Source organism: Ascaphus truei, chromosome 2 (genome assembly GCF_040206685.1).
Source record: "Ascaphus truei isolate aAscTru1 chromosome 2, aAscTru1.hap1, whole genome shotgun sequence".
Taxonomy (NCBI): domain Eukaryota; kingdom Metazoa; phylum Chordata; class Amphibia; order Anura; family Ascaphidae; genus Ascaphus; species Ascaphus truei.
The window spans coordinates 426,914,776-426,928,889 of NC_134484.1; positions in this window are offsets into that span (position 1 = coordinate 426,914,776).

Here is a 14,114-nt window from a genome sequence, read left to right on the forward strand (position 1 = left end):
TCACAGAACCCATAATGCCTGCCATCACATGGTTTACTAGAACGAATAGAATGACCCCCCAATCCTGTTGGTTCTAGTAAACTATGTGATGCCAGGCATTATGGGTTTTGTGACGTCATCTTAAAGGGAAAGGAAGCTGAGCCTTTCTGATTGGCTGGCTTCACTCCCTTTTGATGACGTCACCTCAAAAAAAAAAAAGGCACATGGTTATGCCAGCCAATCAGAGGCGTGGGAACCATTCCCTCTCAAATGTGATGTCGCAGACCTATAAAAGCCTGTGTAGCCTCATTTGACGCCACAGAGCTGATGGAGCAGCACCTCCCTATTGGATTAACAGAAGAAGAACAGATGAATATGAAGGCGAAGAGGAAGATAAAGAAGAAACACGAGGGGATTACAAGTACAGATGAAGATAAAGAAGACCCCAAAATGGATTACAAAATAATGACGAAAAAAAGAAAGAAAAGACTTAAAGATTTTTTTTACCTGTGGACCGTGGCTGTTGAGGATCATTGTGTCATGGACCTGGAGTTGCTACTGCTGCTGGTGTTGTTGTTGGGAGTCGGATTCGGTGGGTGAAGGCATCAAAAATTAAGAAAAAGATAGATTTTGTTTTTTTAATGTTGTATTTTTTTTTGTTTGGTTCCCCATTGCATGGCATATTGGCATCTCATGCCCACAAGGCATGGGTGTGCCACCTTGCCCTTCAATTGGTGTTTTGGCCTTTATTTTTCTGTAAGGAGAAAATATTGGGGTAGAGCCCCAAAAATGACTAGTGCTACAGAGCATATACCCTTGAATTCAAAGGGAATATATTGTTGAATTCACTGCTTGAAACCGGAACACATAATGTCCATTGTACATGCTTGGAGCTTAGTCATTAACCCCTAGGTGAACCACGGTTTGGCAGGGGCAAAGAGAGTTGTTTGGGAGATATCCTAGGACCCCTCCCGAACCTCTAATATGCACCCAGAACACTATGTACCGATGGTATTGGGGCAGCTCACTTAAAGCATTTTTGTACTCACGTATATCCTTATTGAGGTGCAGGGGCTCTCTTCCCTCCTCTCAATTTTTAAACCATGTTTGAATAAAGGATTTTTTGACAGTACAGTCCAGCCTCTTCGAATATTTCCTGCACCGTGGTGCCCGCTGATTCATCTTCCCTCCTGGCATAAGGTGATTTCGTTCTTTATTTTTCTGTAATTGCAATGTGGTTTTTATTTTATGCATGTTTTTATTTTTATTTTCGGTTCCCTATTGCATGGTATAGTGGCATCTCATGCCCACAAGGCATGGGTTTGCCACCTTGCCCTTGATATGGTGTTGTGGCCTTTATTTAAGTAATAATCCCTGAAAAACAGGGCATTACTGGCCAATAATGCCCTGGCTGGAAGACTTGAAGGCCCGAGGCGAAGCAGAGGGACTTTAACCCAGCCAGGGCATTATTGGCCAGTAATGCCCTGTTCTGAGGGGATTATTACTATTATAGGCTAAATGTAGGCTTTTTTCATAAATAATAGACACTTTTGTATAGTTAAATAGATTTTTTTATTAAAATAAAATGGTAAATACATGAATCCACCTCTATATACGCTTACAATGCAGATATCTATATCCACACACTGCCGCCCCCTCTGTGTACACACACACAGCAGCTACACACACACACACACACACACACACACACACACACACACACACACACACACACACACACAGCAGCTACACACACACACACACACACACACACACACACACACACACACACACACACACACACACCTCCTCTACACTCACAACACAGCACCTCTACACACACAGCAGCTCTACACACACAACACAGCAGCTCTACACACACAAACTCTGCTGCTACACACACATGCTACACCCATAAACACTGCTGCTGATACTGACACACACACACACACACACACACACACACACACACACACACACACACACACACACACACACACACACACACACACACACACACACACACACACACACACACACACACTGGAGCTCTATACACACACACACACACACACACTGGAGCTCTATACACACACACACACACACACACACACACACACATCAGCTCTACACACACACAAACTGCTGCTACACATACAACAGCACAACACACACACGCACACACACACACACACACACTGCAGCCACAATAAAAAATGCAGCCACTTACTAAACTTTGCATTCTCCCCCCCACCTCTACACACACAAACACACAACACTGCACCTCTACACACACACACAACACTGCACCTCTATACACAGCACCTCTACACACACACACACACACACACACAAACTGCTGCTACACACACATGCTACACCCATAAACACTGCTGCTGACACTGACACACACACACTGGAGCTATATATACACACACACACACACACACACACACACACACACACACACCACCTCTACACAGATATACAACACAACAGCACAGCACACACACACTGCTACTGACATACTCACACACAAACTGCAGCCACAAAGAAACTGCAGACAGCCACTTACTTATTTGCAGTCTCTCTCCCCCCTACCCCCTCCCCTCCCCCAATTCAACTGAATCTGCTCAGAAAAATCTGTCAGCTCAGGAGGGGGAGGAGGGGCTGATACTTCCTGACCAATTCCCTGCCCTGTCTCAGAGCTGTTACTTCATTCTAACCAATCCCCTGCCATGTCTCAGCTGTTCTGAAAGCTGATTGGCTGGAAATAAACACATTGAAAACTGCAGTTTGCAAGCTGATAAAATTCCGGGCATTACTGATTGGTTAAAATTCCGGGCATTATCAAATCAGAGAGCAGGGTTTTCAATAATGCCCGGAATTTTACTGCTTTAGCCTATAATTGTCGGTAATTGCAATGTCACTTCCTGTCAGCATTGATCCTGAATGTTCAGACAGGTCATATATACATTGGCTAGGTGTTGGAGACAATACAACCAGGTGGGAACCTTCGACACACATGGTGGTCGTGCCCTAAAATACAAACATTCTGGAAAAATATGATAGTATTAGTGAATAAACGTACGGGATAATATAATCATATTAAAAAGACATTGATACATCATATCCTTACAGCGGCTAAATACTCAATAGCAGCAGCTTGGAAACAGTCTGAACCTTCTGCCATTAGACAGCTTATTAATAAAGTTTGGGATGTACTATTAGTGGAAAAATTAACTGATATGACCAACAATACCTATGAAAATGTTCTTAAAGGTATGGAGTCTTTAGATAGATCTCCCAGTAAGACTATGGGTTAATTTAAGAATGAGTCAAATGTTGTCAATCCCTACTCTGATTAGGGGAAAATGGGCGCTGGGTCCTGAGTCCAGAATAAAAAGGAGAAAATAAGTGTCAGCACTTGAGCACATTTTCCAGAAACCTTCTACACAATCTCCCGTTTCTACTATATTATTTATTTCATTCTAATTTACTTATGTATTTATTTTTTTTATATTTTTATTTAATGTTATCTTTACCTTTGTCTTATAAAAGGTAGTTAAATGTACACGATACAGACTAGAGGGCAACATAATATATTAGACAATAAAATTGGAATCCGATTGTTATATTAGGAGATTTTGGTAACAGAATACACATGGTTGTTATACTATATGTTTTAGAACTGATGCCAATCTGTATAAAGGGGAAAACTATACCCCTAAAGAGTTATCATGTGTATTCTATGTATAATATGTGAAAATATCAATAAATATATTGTGGGGAGAAAAAAAACAATATTCCATGAAATGCTCTCTTTCTGTGACAAGGTAGCGTGTGTTTGCCAAGAGAGATGGTTTCTATAACTATTTTTTTTTAGTTCTTGCTTTATAAATGAGTAAAATAGGAAAACAGATGCCTTGCTTGAGACGCAAAGACTTACAAATGTATATTTTATGATATTACTAAACTTGTGCTTGAATACTAATTATGCTTTTTAATGACTTATTCCCATGCTGCATTTTTGCCAGACATGAAATATAATACAGCTTTGAAGATTGTGTTCAAGTTGCTAGCTATTCTGTGGGGGCGAGAGAGATTTTTCAAAGCACCTCTAATGAGCCTCTCTCTTCCATGGGGTCTCTTTATTTAGAGACGGATTTTGGTATCCCGTAATCTGCTGTGAGAGAAAACAATAGCCTCCAGGACTTGTTCCATATTCCTTAATTATTTTTTGATCCTGCGGTGAGCTGACATTCTGGCTATGCCCTGGGGCAATCGTTTCCTTTGAATTTAACATGATCATCAAATTCACATGAATATAAAAAAATAAATCCCAATTAATATTGAACACTTTTTAGAGTCATTAATTAAATACAAGGAGTTGATGAGCAACGTTTGAGTTTGCATACCATTATGCCTACTTTAAGCTGCACACGTTGTATTATTAAATTATGATTCTGCCTTTCCCTTTCAGAAAAAATATTTTATTTATATTGCACATGTAGCTGAAGAACTTAATGTCCTTTCAAAGAAAATCCACTATTTAAAACATGGAATGGAGAGCAGCAAGGGAACGTGAATAGATGTGGGTGTCAAGAAGAGATCTCGAGGGTGTGAAGAATCATGCTGCAACTAAAACATTTTTTCATATGGATGACTGTGTTAAGAGAAGGACTTGAAGGATGAAGTGAATGGGAGGAGAAGGTGTATGTCAATGTAGAATGAGGCTCCTATTAAAAAAAAAAAAAGTGTGTGCCGATCACACTGACACAGTCATGTGACACTATCACAAACACACACACTTACCTCTGCTACATTGACATAACTCCTTCCCCTGCCACAACCACACTGTCAGCTTTGAGAGATGGGTAGTCCCGGAACGCTCCTCCGTCCTCTCGCTCCTCACTGCTACCCGGTCTCCGTCTTAACCCCTCCCCCCTCCCAAAAGCCATTACAAAGCAGTGCGGTGCAGACACCTGAGCCGAAATATTAGGTGACCGAGCAACTAGGCACCTGGGATATTTCAACCTCTATTATATACTATATCATAAACTATACACACACACACACATAGCAATAGGGCTTTGTAATACAGCTTGAGATGGGTGAACCTGTCAAAATCCAATCCACTGATATTTTTTTTTGGGGGGGGGGGGGGGCGCCGCGGTTGCAGAGGCCCGTGCTCTCCCCAAGGCATTTAAATTATATGCGGGGGGACCGCGCGAGGCCTCTGCAACTTCACTTCCCGTAACTCAGTCAGCTTCGGCAATGCATCACCGTGGCAACACGGCATCTCACATGACCCGCGGCATCATTTGACGCTTCAGACTAGGTAAGGAGGGTGTGAGCAGTGGAGGAGAGCAGGTAAGGGGGCTATAGAAGCATTGGGGCATTTTGGTGTGGCCCCTCTTCTGTTGGCTTGGGGTAGAGGTACATCTATTATTAATTGTTTTATTGAATGTTATTGTTTGGGGTATATATCGCAGTAGTCTGGCAGGTAAGGTTACCGACTCCTGAGGAAGCTGCTTGCAGTGAAACGCGTTGAGTTTGGGGGATCATGAGTGAGACGCGTCCTTTGTTCCCTCTTCAACCTAATAGACGAAAACGAAAGTGTGGATGAGAACATCATGTGGGACGTTACTACACAGAGGCGGTGAGAACGCAGCTTGTCTGCGACTCAGGGGATCCTGTTTTCCAGATTATTGTAATGTTTTAAAGAATGTTTATATTGTAAGTGCGCATATTATTGATTTTATATCTGATACCTAAATAGAATTTATTTCATCTGCACTATTGTGTTTTCTCTCTCTTCCCAAGATCTCTTGAACTGACCAGACTACCTACACAGAGATTGCCACCGTTTGGGATATGCGGTTTTAAATTGGGGAAAATGGGAGTACATCCATCAGACAAACTCCAAAACCCCTCTCCACATTTTTGGAACGTGTTACACTATATTGTGTCCGTATCTTTCTTCTATTTCCGCTGCCATTTGTGCTTCCCTTGTCTTGTAGAAAAAACAAAAAACAAACAAACTTATAAAAGGGAGGGAAAGCTGTGTGAGCAGGAGAATGAATCGGACAAGATGGTCACCAAAAAGAGAGACGCTGTTAGCAACAAACAAACATAATATAGCAACACTATCAGAATTAGTCCTGACATATTGTACTGTATATGCCATATAATCCCACTTGATGTAATCTCAGTTTCTGCAGCAGCGCTGCTCCAATGGATTTCATATATCGGACATTATTGAGGAAGCGGCGCAGGGGCAGAGCCTGTGGCCTCCCAGCATTACATCCATGTGAGTGTAAGAACCGCTGCTTTCATAAACCCAGTCGTAGTCCTGCCATGCTGGAAGCAGCTGCTATCCAAGTTCAATCATGATCAGTGACCCTCGCACTCTGGACCAGCATCACTACTTTTAAATTCCACATCCTAGACCCATAATCAGTGGGCAATATAGTCCAAACATATACCCTAACGTTTCACGTTGTTTAGAGTCATTTTATATATTAGCGCTGCTCCAGATCACACATCAAGAAATGTCATTGGGTGGGTATACGTACCACTGCTTTCATGAATCCATCATGGGGCGTAGACTTGAGATGTCAGAGGAAGGGCAAGAGGGAACATCCAGGAGGCGGACCTATACACATTGGAAGGCTGGAGGACGCCCCATGATGACGTCACAGATGTCGCAGGACCAGCAAGAAGACAAGAATATTCTAATGGAGGACAATCATGGACAATTGTGGACACATGGGGGAGGGTTTATATAAGACACTGTGTTATGGTGTTTTTTTATCATGCCATTAGCATTTGAGAAAGGCCATAGGGGCCGAAACGTCATCATACTGGCTTAATAAATTCTTTTTTTCACAAGCAGAAATCCGTAGTGCCTAGGCTCTTCCTTCCTATCCCGTTTGAGGACTGCCAGGACATTGTTTGAGTGCCCTGAATCTCTCCAACTTCGCTTCTGCTGCTTCTCTGACTTCGGCGTCACCGCAGGGGAGAGGAGGAACCGCGGACGTACGGTCTCTACATTCTTCAAACCAGCTTTTTCCTTACCTCCACAATCCTGTGTTTAGCCCCCTGAAGTTATCCCAGTCTGTCTGATATCTTTGAGAGCTGCTTCGCTGTCAATAGGAGTTTGGTTGCTATACCTCTGATATCTCCAAGACACGCTACTGCTCCCCTTCACATTTTGCTCACTACCTCCCCCCCAACCGGGCATACTGATTTTCTATTTGAACAGACGCTTACCGGAGCGCACGACAGTTGGACTCTATTTGAATAATTACGTAGATCTTCAGGGGTGTGCTTTGGAGGCCACACCTTATGTATAGATCAGAAATTTTGTGAGTTTGGTCTTCACCAAATAGGTGTGTGAAAACATCATGCCACGATCAAAAGAAATCTCTGAGGACCTCAGAAAATCAATTATTATTGCTCTTCAGTCTATAAAGGGTTACAAACCATTTCTAAGGATTTGGAGCTCCACCAATCTACTGACAGACAATTAGTCTGCAAATGGAGGAAGTTCAAGACCACAATTACTCTACCCAGGAGCGGTCGTCCTACCAAAAAAGCTCCAAGAACAAACCCCAGAGTAATATCCAAAGATCTACAGGCCACTTTCACCTTGGCTAAAGTGATTGATTCATGAACAATCAGAAAAAGACTGAACAAGAATGGTGTTCATGTAAGGATAGCCAGGAGGAATCCACTGCTCTCTAAAAAGAACATTGCTGCCCACCTGAAGTTCGTCAAGAGCACATAGATGATCCACAAGACTTCTGGAACAATGTTCTCTGAACAGACGAGTCAAAGGTAAAACTTTTTGGCTTCAATAAGAAACATTATTTTTGGCGAAAACCAAAACTGTGTTAAAACATAAGAACCTCATCGTAACTGTCAATCATGGTGGTGGGAGTGCGATGGTTCGGGGCTGCTTTGCTGACTCAGGACCTGGATGGCTTGTCATCATTGACACAATCATGAATTACGCGTTGTATCAGAAGATTCTAGAGGAGAATGTCAGGCCATCTGTCCGTGAGCTGAAGCTGAAGCGAAACTGGGTCATACAGCAAGACAATTATCCTAAGCATATAAGTAGATCTATAAAAGAATGGCTGCAGAAGAAGAAAATCCGTGTTTTATAATGATCTAGTCAAAGTCGGGACCTAAACCCCATCAAAATGTTGTGGCAGAACCTGAAGCGAGCTGTCCATGCAAGGAAGTCCTCAAATGTCACTGAGTTGAAGCAGTTCTGTAAGGAGGAATGGACCAAAAGTCCTTAAAACCGATGTGAGACTGACCAGCAGATACAGGAAACACTTAGTTGAGTAATTGCTGCTTAAGGGGGTGCCACTTGGTACTGAATCTAAAGGTTCACATACTTTTTCACACATGAATATTGAATGTTTAAATCATTTGCGGATAAATAAATGTTTAAAATTATTATTTTTGTGTCATTTGTTTGATCAGGTTATCTTTATCTAATTATTAGGACTTAGATTAAGATCTAATAACATTTTATATGTTTGAAATATGTGAAATCCTAAGAGGTTCACAAAATGTTTCTCACCACTGTATGTGAGACGATATTGTTATTATTGTATTCATGTTATACATGATGAAATATTATGATATATTATATGAATCAGGTTGGCTATATAACCTATGCAATTATGATTTGTTACGTCACTATTTAGGTACATAATGATGCAAGTGTGCCATATATATATACACTGCTAGTAATATTATTCTACCAAACATTGGTGCAGAAAATTATATGTTAATGTAGGCCGCTTTTTAAATGAGTATGGTAAAGAGTTTAAAGTTGGATATTTGCACTTTATATTTGCTCCAACCAATGTTCTAGAGGCAGGTTCCTCTGAGTTCTGGCAGAGGGTCTCACTGCGAGTCCTGGAAATATGTTTTAGTGTATAGTTATGTATATTAAGATTGTTTTGTCCCTGTTTATTATTTCCAGTTAAGAAATGTTCGCTATATAGTTAGCATTAGTGCCTATAGTAATGGCCCGAGATTGTTCTCATGCTAGAAGAAGAGTAAGTATGTTTTTAGTAGGAATTCTCAGAGTAGTAGCTCGAGTGTAATTGGACTGGCCTCACCGGAAGGTCCCTTTTAAACTCCTGATCCAACTCCCTGTTCATTATGCATGGACAAGGTATACAGTACACAGTAATGGGATACTGATCCCAGAGAGCAGAGTGTATTCCCAACGGGGCCTAACCTGAGATGGCCCACTGTTGACGCTATGCCGGAGACCGCCATTCTAACTAATACTAAGGGAAACAAGCAGAAGTACCTTCCCAGTGTAGGAGTATGCCCCCCAAACGCCATTTTATTTTCTGCACCCCATCCCCCTACCTTGTATAAGATGCAATGCAAAATATTAATGTTATAAAAATAATAAGTACTATAGAGCAGGGGAGCACAATATTTTTGTCCTGCGCCCCCCTCTCCACGCGTCCCCGCCCCCCCCCACCATTTACCTTGGTTCCGGCATTCTGAGCATCATGACGTCACGTTGCCATAGCAACAAGACACCACATGACTCCACGGCGTCATTTGACACGTCTCCAGAAGCCGTCTGAACCAAGGTAAGTGAAGTTTACAGAGACCTTCGCCGCTTCCCCGGCATTTAATTTAAGGGCCTTCGGGAAGCGTGCGGGGCCTCTGTAAACCTCGCGACCCCCGCAGATAATCTCGCGCCCCCCAGTTTGTGCACCCCTGCTATAGAGCATAAAAAGGGAAAAAATATATATTGTTACTAGCTGAGAGACCCGGCGTTGCCCGTGAGTTAAATTTCCCACTAGGAAAAGGGGGGGGGGGAGGGACAGTGGACAGGAGGAGGGGAGGGGGGAGGGACAGTGGACAGGAGGAGGGGAGGGGGGAGGGACAGTGGACAGGAGGAGGGGAGGGGGGACAGTGGACAGGAGGAGGGGAGGGGGAGACAGTGGACAGGAGGAGGGGAGGGGGGAGGGACAGTGGACAGGAGGAGGGGAGGGGGAGGGACAGTGGACAGGAGGAGGGGAGGGGGGGAGGGACAGTGGACAGGAGGAGGGGAGCGGGGAGGGACAGTGGACAGTGGACGGGAGGGGGGGGGGGGACAGTGGACAGTGGACGGGAGGGGGGGACAGTGGACGGGAGGGGGGGGACAGTGGACGGGAGGGGGGGGACAGTGGACGGGAGGGGGGGGGACAGTGGACGGGAGGGGGGGGACAGTGGATGGGAGGGGGGGGACAGTGGACGGGAGGGGGGGGACAGTGGACGGGAGGGGGGGACAGTGGACGGGAGGGGGGGGGACAGTGGATGGGAGGGGGGGACAGTGGACGGGAGGGGGGGACAGTGGACGGGAGGGGGGGACAGTGGATGGGAGGGGGGGGACAGTGGACGGGACCCCCCCCATGCGTAGCTTCTGCGTAGCTCCGGAGTGTCAAACACACACACAGTGACTCACACACACACACTCACACACAGTGTCACACACACACAGTGTAACACACACACATTGTCACACACACACACACACACACACACACACACACACACACACACACACACACACACACACACACACACACAGTGTCACACAGACACAGTGTAACACACACACACACACACACAGTGTAACACACACACACAGTGTAACACACACACACACAAACAGTGTAACACACACACACACACATTGTCACACACACACACACACACACACACAGTGAGACACACAGTGAGACACACACACAGACGTCACCTCAAGGGAGGAAGGAGGTCCTTCCGGGCGCCGCCATCTTAGGCGCCCCGCGTGGCATCTGCAGGCTGCCTGCCCACTGCCTGTCGGAGCACCGAGGGGGAGGTGAGCGGAGCACCGGGGGGGAGCTGAGCGGGGAGCTGAGCGGAGCACCGGGGGGGAGGTGAGCGGAGCACCGGGGGGGAGCTGAGCGGAGCACCGGGGGGGAGGTGAGCGGAGCACCGGGGGGGAGCTGAGCGGAGCACCGGGGGGGAGCTGAGCGGAGCACCGGGGGGGAGTTGAGCGGGGAGCGGAGCACCGGGGGAGAGCTGAGCGGGGAGCTGAGTGGAGCACCGGGGGGGAGCTGAGCGGGGAGCTGAGCGGAGCACCGGGGGGGAGCTGAGCGGAGCACCGGGGGGGAGCTGAGCGGGGAGCTGAGCGGAGCACCCAGGGGGAGCTGAGCGGAGCACCGGGGGGGGGGGAGCTGAGGAGGGGAGGTGAGTGTGATGGGGGGTGGGAGAGGACAGAGAGAGAGAGAGAGAGGTGTGTGTGTTACGCCGGTGCTGCCCGAAGACCAGACCCGTCCCCTGAGCTGAAGGGGGAAGTGGTAATACACGCACCCGCAGCAAAGGGAGCGTGTCCGGAGTGTGGTATGAAGCGTTGCCAGGCCAGGTGTAGTAAGGTAGACAATACTTGCCAGTACCGGTTGTAGAGATAGAGTGATGAATGCCTTGCCGAGGTCAGGGAGTGGAGAGTGGAGATAGGTCGTAGTCCAAGCCGTGTTCAAGGGGTTACCAGAGTGAGCATTGTCCAAGGGGTGCCGAGATCGAGAGCCAGAGGGGGTAGTCGTACAAGCCGTGTCAGAACCTGTGAAAACACTGAGAGAATCCAGAAGTACTTCCATACAGATGTCGTCATCCATATGTCGAGCGACGAGTGATGGGAAGCACAGGCATAATAAAGCTGGGCAGGCCAATGGGAAAAGGGTGCAGGCCTGGAGGACTGCAATGAGTCTTCCCTGATAGGAGGGAGGTGTTACAGCCCAGCTGAGTGTAATCCTTGATTTGCATGGAACTGTGTGATGCTTGGGGGTGACGCCTCACTGCAGGAGCAGTGGTTAAAAGTGCTCTGTTAGGCGTGTGCTCTGTAAGCTGGGAATGCATGCACATAACGTCTGGGGCTGGCGTGCGTGTAGGTGTGCGTGCAGGAGGGCGTGGGCGCGCCCGGCACCGAGCAGAGGAATCGCCGAGGGGAGTGATCCCGCGACGGCGGCAGGGGCGAGGAGCCATGGAGGCCGGTAAGGCAGGATTGTTTTGTGTGTCCAGGGGCTCCCTGCGGAGAGGGAGTGCTCTGTGTGGGAAGCGAGGAGAACGCCGATTCCTGACAGTACCCCCCTCTTCAGGAACGGCCTCAGGACGGTCCAAGAACGGTTTCTCTGGAAACTTTTTCCTGAAGGACTTAAGAAGGGCCGGGGCATGAATGTCCTTTGAAGGTACCCAGGATCTCTCTTCAGGGCCAAAGCCCTTCCACTGCACCAAGAACTGGAGCTGACCCCTGGATAGGCGAGAATCCAAAAGAGAGTGAACTTCGTATTCCTCGTTATTTTGTACAGTAATGGGATCCGGTTTACGAGTCTGATCCGGAAAGAAGTGACTGGAGATGAATGGTTTTAAGAGGGACACATGAAAGACATTGGGAATCTTCATACTGGGTGGTAGTTGGAGCCGGAATGCCACAGGATTGATTTGTTCACAAATAGGGAAGGGTCCCAGGAACTTAGGTGCCAGTTTAAGAGATGGTACCTTGAGGTGGATATTCCTAGAGGAGAGCCATACCAAATCCCCTGGTTTGTAACTGGGCACCGAACGACGATGACGATCGGCCTCTGTAGTTTCGATCTGCGGGAGGAGTTGAGAAGGGTAGACTGAATCCTGGACCATGCGGTTTGGAGGGAAGAAATGCGTTCATCTACGGCTGGTACTCTAGAAGGAATGTTGGGGATGGGAAGACAGGGAGGGTGGAACCCATAATTTATAAAGAAGGATGACTCCCGGGTGGACTCGTTTTTGGCAGAATTGACGGCATACTCTGCCCAAGAGAGGAGTTGAGCCCAATCATCCTGGAAATCGAATATAAAACATCTCAGGTACTTCTCCAGGGATTGATTGATTCTCTCCGTTTGTCCATTGGACTGAGGATGATAGGCGGAAGAGAAGGAAGAAGAGATGCCCAATCTCTTCGTGAAAGCTATCCAAAATTTGGATACGAACTGAGAACCTCTGTCAGAAACAATGGACGAAGGGATCCCATGAATCCGGAAAATCTGCTCCGTAAAGATATCAGCAAGGGCGGGGGAGGTGGGTATGAAATGGGACATCTTCGAGAACCTGTCCACGACCACCAAGATAGTGTTCATTCCTCTGGACTTGGCCAACTCCACGATGAAGTCCATAGAAATGTGGGACCAGGGGCGGTCGGGAACTGGAAGGGGTAACAGAAAACCCTGAGGCTTTTGACGGAGAGTCTTGCTTTGAGCGCACGTGGGGCATGCGCGGGTAAACTCCAGAATATCTTGAGACATCCTTGGCCACCAGAAATTCTGATGAATGAGATCAGTAGTCTTCTTAAAACCTGGATGACCTGCAGATTTAGAGGAGTGACCCCAAGACAGGACCTCTGGAACAAATTTGGATGTTACAAAGAGTTTGTTGTCGGGAACGACCAAGTCCTTGGGAATGCGTCTCTGGGAGTGCAAAATCTTGTCAAGATTCTTGAACGTAGACGTGGCGAGAATCCTCTCATGTGGAAGGATAGTCTCCAACGACTCCTCTGGCCTCTCTTCAGAAGAATGTATTCGGGAGAGTGCGTCTGCCTTTACGTTCTTGGTCCCGGGGATATAGGACAGTTGAAAATCGAATCGAGAAAAAAACAGAGCCCAACGAGCCTGTCGTGGACCAAGGCGTCGAGCGTTCTCTATGTAAAGAAGGTTCTTATGGACCGTGAGAATAGTAAACGGCTCTTTTGACCCCTCCAGCAGGTGTCTCCACTCTTGAAGAGCCATCTTCACGGCCAGAAGTTCCCTGTTACCCATATCATAATTCCTCTCGGCAGACGAGAATTTTTTAGAAAAATATGCACAGGGATGTAACTTATCTTGGGGCGTGGGTCTCTGGGAAAGAACGACACCAGCGCCGCAATCAGAAGCGTCGACCTCCAAGACGAAGGGAAGTTCGATGTTGGGATGACGGAGAATAGGTGTGGAAATAAAGGCTTCCTTGAGTGTCTCGAAGGCGGAGATGGCCTCGGATGACCAAGCAGAAGGATCAGCTCCTTTTTTGGTGAGCGCAGTGAGGGGTGCCACAAT